We start from the raw sequence: 6,235 nt of genomic DNA, 5'->3' as shown, positions 1-6,235 counted from the left end.
TATTTATTTATTTACTTATTTATTTTTAAAGAACTTAAAGAATTTAAATGAACTTTTCTAGGTGGATTAAAAGGCAGATTGAATCTTATATGTAAAGTGTGACTATAAACTATATGGAGTTTGGCATTGCTGGAGCTCTAAATAAAGTGGGAAAGGGTAGCAGATACAAGATGAGTCTGCAGAATAGGCAAAAGCCAGGTCATAAAGGATATTATATTGTTTTTTTAAGGATCTCAGAAAGAAGAACTATTGATATAAAATAAGTCAAAGTTTGGCATGTTTATATTTGCGTTTTCGGAAGGTGCTTCTGACAGAGTACAGTGCAGACTGGAGAGAGGCCTAAGTAAGAGTGACGGCTAAGTAGGATTTTGCTAGGGTTCAATGTCAGAATATGGGAGTAATGGCAGAAAATGTATAATAGAAGGCACGAACAGGGAGACATGTAGGAGGTGGATTTCTCAGGGTTTACTGAAGAGTTGATGGGGTGAGAAGGAAATAGGTAACTCTCAGGTCTCTGAGTTGGTGGATCTTGTAAGTTCTTTTTCATGATATTCACAGAACATCACCTCTTCTTAAGTTATAACAGACAACGGTGAGTTCTCTGCCCATTGCTCTGAATTTTTCTAACCCCTAAACACTCTCCTGATTTTATGTGACAGAATAAAAACAATCTATAGACGTGTAGGGCAGAACAACTAGTTCCAGTAGAGCCTGACAAATATTTTTTGCCTGTCATGGCTTGATGACAGAGTTTTAAGCCATAGACTAAAGATGACTGTAGCTACCACTGCCCTCTTTAAAGTTAAAACAGCTTGCAATAGTTTGCCCTAATATTGTCAGGAATCATAATTCTTTTCCCAGAAAACTGTTCTAATTGGATTCGGTGGACCTTGACTGGCTTGTCATAGTTCTGTTCAGGGTGAAGGTGAAATCTTTGAGTAGTTCTTTCTTGAAAACAAGAGCATCTCTGATAAAGGCATTTTAAGAGTATTTATCTTAATGTAATTTTTTCATGTTCCTTTTCCATTATTTGTGTTTTATTACATATGACAGTGGTCCTGGAAAAAAAATAATAAAAGGTTATGGAGGATGATTTAACACCCTAAATCCTATGTGCAGGTACTTATAGTTTTAAGTTTGTTGGTTAAATGAATATAAAACTTGAAAACATTATTTTATATTAAAACTATCCCAATTTTAACTTTGTGACAGGTGGGAAGTTGTTACTAAAGCTACACTGCTGGTGAGGAATCAGGCTTGTGAGGAATTGCAATAAATTTGCAAGGTAAGTGCCTGCCTTAGCCTTCTAAAGCCTGGATGATATAATAAGCCATTATTTTAAAAATAATGCTTATTGAATTTGATAAGCAGGAGTAAAGTTAATTCATATTTCTCATTTGAATTTTCTTAATTCATAATTTCATGGCTATTACCACTTTATGAGATGTTATACATTAGACAAACACATGTGCCAACACACGTTGGCACATATAAGGTATATATATGAAGTCTAAGTACATACCTATTAAATATTGAAAAGCTTTGTCAAAAGGCTTTAGACGCTGCCTAGGTTACCAAATACAAAGTATGACCACTTTTTGATGAATATAAACATACTAAACTTTTCAGTATCTTAATGTCCCAAACAGTAGAGCCAGGATGTCCCAAAGTTACAAATATTAAATCGTATGAAGCATTTTGGTTCTAACTTTCAATTAAGGGAGAGGCTGTTTTGTAGTTGGGCTTTTTCCTAGGAAGCCACAGTGATATTTTAATAAGTAATGGAATATAGTTTGTCTCTTTATTCATTTACCTAGAAGAAGGAATGTGGCAGGGAGAAACTTGGAAGTAGGACTTCAAGAGCGACAGGTACCGGGCATGAGAAACTTAGCTCCCTAAAGAGAAAGTAAATGTTACAAGAGAGAACTCTGTTGGAAGGTGAGCCAATCAGAGTTGGTTCTGCTAAATGAAGAGGCTAAGAGAGAAGAGCCTCTGACTTCTCGACTCCATATTAAAAAATTCTGCTGCTCACCTTTCATGAACCCGATTCCCTAACAAGCAGGTTGACATTAAGTTCTCATTCTTTAGAAATTTTAATATTTGGAAAGTGTATGAAGTGTGTCACCTGGAAATGTAAAAAGCAATTCTCAAGATATGTCACTCTGCTCCTTTTGGTCAGGATGTAATTCTGTTCTTTTTAATGAGTTGTTTGATTGAGAATGCCTGGATTCTGAGGTGCTATACAGAGACACAATAGAAAAAGCAAGTGATGCTTTTCTAGTAGATCTTCCGAAAGTGACATTACTTTCATCCATCACTGCCATTTCATTGTTTGTCTTTTTACTGAAAAAGTGGAAGAGAAGTGACTGGATTTTTTTGTAAGATTTATATGATTTTAGGTGCTATTACACCTAAAAGTAAGGGCATGTTTATGACATTTCCCTATGTTTTGTCTACTGTCTGAAAAACTCTCATTCAGGAATGAATTATGATAGAAATACATGAAATGGGCTCAGTGTGGGGCTGAATAAGTGCTGCTCTTTTGAAAGAGACCAGATGTTTTGAGAAAGTATTAACATTCTGCACTGATAAGAAAACTTTTGATGCTCTTAATTCAACTTCATAAGGGATCTCTAACTGATCTTCACTCTGATTCCATGTAGGGTGGGTGAGAAAAAGGGAGGGGAACTTTTCCCGTTCCCTCAAACCCTGAAGTTGTTCAGACCTTTTTCCTGTAATTTCTGATTAATGATACCCTCGATTTTGATTTATATTATCCTATTATTCATTATATGAGAGAAAAAGAAGTCACTTTTTTTTTTTCGATTTAATTTTAAAAATTAGGGCTAGCAGTGATGGAATTTAAAATCAAATTATCCTGTCAGAGTGACAGATAAATCTCAAGAGATTCTAATGAAATTTTTCCACTGGCAGGATGCTGAATTTCTCCCTTACCCAGACTCCTTCATTCCAAATTTTGACTGTGAGTGACAATGAGCATCTGTGTTTTGAAATATGTTGTTATTTTTGTCAGTTTGGTTCTCATTTAGAAATTCTGGAGTGGCTTCCTTACTTGTTTGTTCTAGGTTAAAGGGGAAAAATGTATACACAGATGTCAAGTGGGTGCATCTATTAATATGGAAAGTTGTGGGTAGTTACAAAATATCTGCATCTGGTTAAGTACTCCAGATTCACCAAATTCTACCCTTGCCTTTACATGTTACTATTCTTAAAGGAATTTCTACTATAGAGATGGTATAAATATAATACAGTTTTCTTACTAAACTGCTCTTTGATTTTGTTTTCTTTTTTCTCATTATCCTAAACAAAATTTGAAATCTTAAGCGCTTTTACAGTATTGGGTAGTCCTCTAGAGTTCTGTATTCAGTTTAACAATTTCATTTGATGTAATTATGAATATAGAGATTCCCTGTTCTTGATAGCTAAAATGAAACTATTTTTTGCTGATCTTTAAAACATGTGATGAGCAACAATTCTTAAAAGAAATACAATGGTCCCCCGCTTACCTACACTTTTGCTTTCTGTGGCTTCAGTTACTCACGGTCCAAAAATATTAAATGGAAAATTCCAGATATAAACAATTTCTAAGTTTTAAATTGCATGCTGTTTTGAGTAGCATGATAAACTCTCATACCTTCTTGCTCTGTCTCACCCAGGACATGAATCATCCCACCACCCAGGGCATTTATGCTGTATACGCTAGTCAGCATTTAGTCACTTAGTAGCCACCTTGGTTATCAGATCAACTGTCACAGTATCACAGTGCTTGTGTTTAAGCAAAACTTATTTTACTTAATAATGGCCCCAAAGCCATACACATAACTTTTATTTTAGTACAGTAGATTTGTTCTAATTGCTCTATTTTATTATACATTACTGTTATTGATTTTTTTACTGTGCCTAATTTACGAATTAAACTTTGCCCTGGATACATACGTACATAAAAAAAAAATAGTAGTTTACATAGGGTTTGGTACTATCTGTGGTTTCAGGCATCTACTGGGGGTCTGGAAACATATCCCCACAGGTAAGAGGGGCTACTATAATGGATATATGTTTTATTCATCTGCAAATGAACATATGTTAGATAAGCTGTATATTCAGTGACACTGTATAAGTAACTGATTTGCTAAATGATAGTTTTAAATGTCTTGTGAAAACAAAAAGAGTATAGAAAAATTGATTTGTCATTAAAGGACCCTTTCTATTAAGAGATTGTCTTGGAGTCAAAAGAGCATTATAGTGGTTGGCTATAGACTGAGCCTGTTTCCAATCTGTTTCCAGATTGAACAGAGAATCCTGAATCGTCTGTAAGCCTTAGTTTCCACATGTATAGTCCAGAAGCAAGTCAAAAGCTAGAGCTGTATCTCGAAATTTTGCTGCTTTATTATATTTCTGTCTTTGCTAGTTGTACTAATTCCTAAAACAGAGGATAGTAATGAGTCAGTGCCCCTTGAGAAGCCTGCTTTCGTTACTCAGCTATTATCCTGAAATGAGGAATGGTGAGCATATTAGGTAATAATTCAAAGAACAGATGATGATCAGAAGAAAATGTGGCAAGTCACCTATGTGTAGGCCCTGAAGAGCCAAACATACTGTACATTAGTTAAGAGTCTTAATAAAAGAACAGAAGGAAGGGAGAATAACACAAGATGAAGAATGAATTACTTAAGATTAAATAGTTTCTATTACAGAAATAGGCTACATGTAGAGCTAATGGCAGGCATTTTCCACAGACAGATGGAATGTTCTCATCTCCCAATAGTATTGATATGAAGTCTCCGTTAAGATTCATTTTTCCTGAAACATTTGCATATAAATATAAACATCATTACTAGGGGCTAATTGCCCTGTAGGAACTAAAATGTGAGAATTAGCATCTTTAGTCGTTTTTATTATTATTTTTTAAAGTATCTCTAACACGCATCATATTTGCTACTGCATGACTGCAACAGATAATTACCACTATTAAGAATCTCAAACGCGAAATCAGACCCATTTGGAATGGCTTCCAGGGCAACCCAGCACAGTGAGTAGCCACTAAAATGAGTATATGAGGTTTATATTCATGCATATTCATAAGGGTACTTAACTCGACATTCATAGTAGGGGGCTTTCGAAAGCCTGTCAAAGAGCAGCCCCAATACAAGACCAAACATCAAAGGTAAGAAGATGCACTACATCTCATTCCTACGCACATACAAATATCGCTTGCAGGAGGCAATGAATAACACTAAAGGAATTATTTATTTTAACTACTCGGAGGAGATGGCAACTTCTACGAAGTTGTAAACCACCAGCCTTTGCCTTTATCGTTCGTCTTATTGATCAGAAAGGTCAGGAGTGTAAGTTATTCAAAGGATGGATCATAGGCAACAATTCTGGACAAATGGGCATGGCGACTTGTGTGATTAATGCCCCTTGTTTGTGCAGACTATGAGGAAGAGTTTGAGGGCATGTCTTAAGAATAGAAAAAAAATAAAGTGTTTAAAGAATACAATCATGGCTGTGACACTGTCTCTGAAACATTGCCCATTTTGTGGGTGGGTCTGTGTATTTGAGCATACAGGTGCTGCCTTGTTCCACTGTCGTGCTCATGGGCGATCTTGCTGACATTATACTTTGCAAAACCATTTCCATGACATTCAGCAAATGTTTGTTCTGGTGGAACAAATCTGTTAAATTATAGATTAGAAACAGTACAAAGAAACCTTTACAAATGTTTCAGTTTCAGTGTTGCACAAAGCAAACAGCATTATATTTAAATGAAGCACTCCTTGTTAGAATAAAACATCCACACAAACAAGGTACTATGCTCAGTTTTCTAATTCTCTTCCCCTCCCAGGATGGGCATGGATGTCCGAAGTTGTGAAAGACACACATAGTATTGGGGATGACATCTCCTCAGTTCCTTTCAAAAGCCCACCTCTCTAACTCACTTCTGCGTGCCTGTCATTTTCTTATCTTCCTCAGCTCCCTTAGTTTCATTCCCACCAGCCCTTTCCCCACTTAATTCTCTCTTCTTCCAAGGAATAGTCTAAATGTGAAACAGTGCATTTAACAGGCACTCAGTTCTGCTCAGTCTTCCCTTAGCACTATAGACAATCATTATAGTGGAAAATATTGGAGTGGCATGGTAGCGATTTTTAAAACATTCTGGGCACGAATGCCAAAGTACTACTAGAGTTACCGTAGGCTTTGAGTAACCTATTTA

Source organism: Pteropus vampyrus, unplaced genomic scaffold, assembly GCF_000151845.1.
Source record: "Pteropus vampyrus isolate Shadow unplaced genomic scaffold, Pvam_2.0 Scaffold30, whole genome shotgun sequence".
Lineage (NCBI taxonomy): Eukaryota > Metazoa > Chordata > Mammalia > Chiroptera > Pteropodidae > Pteropus > Pteropus vampyrus.
Note: the sequence above shows the minus strand (reverse complement) of the source record.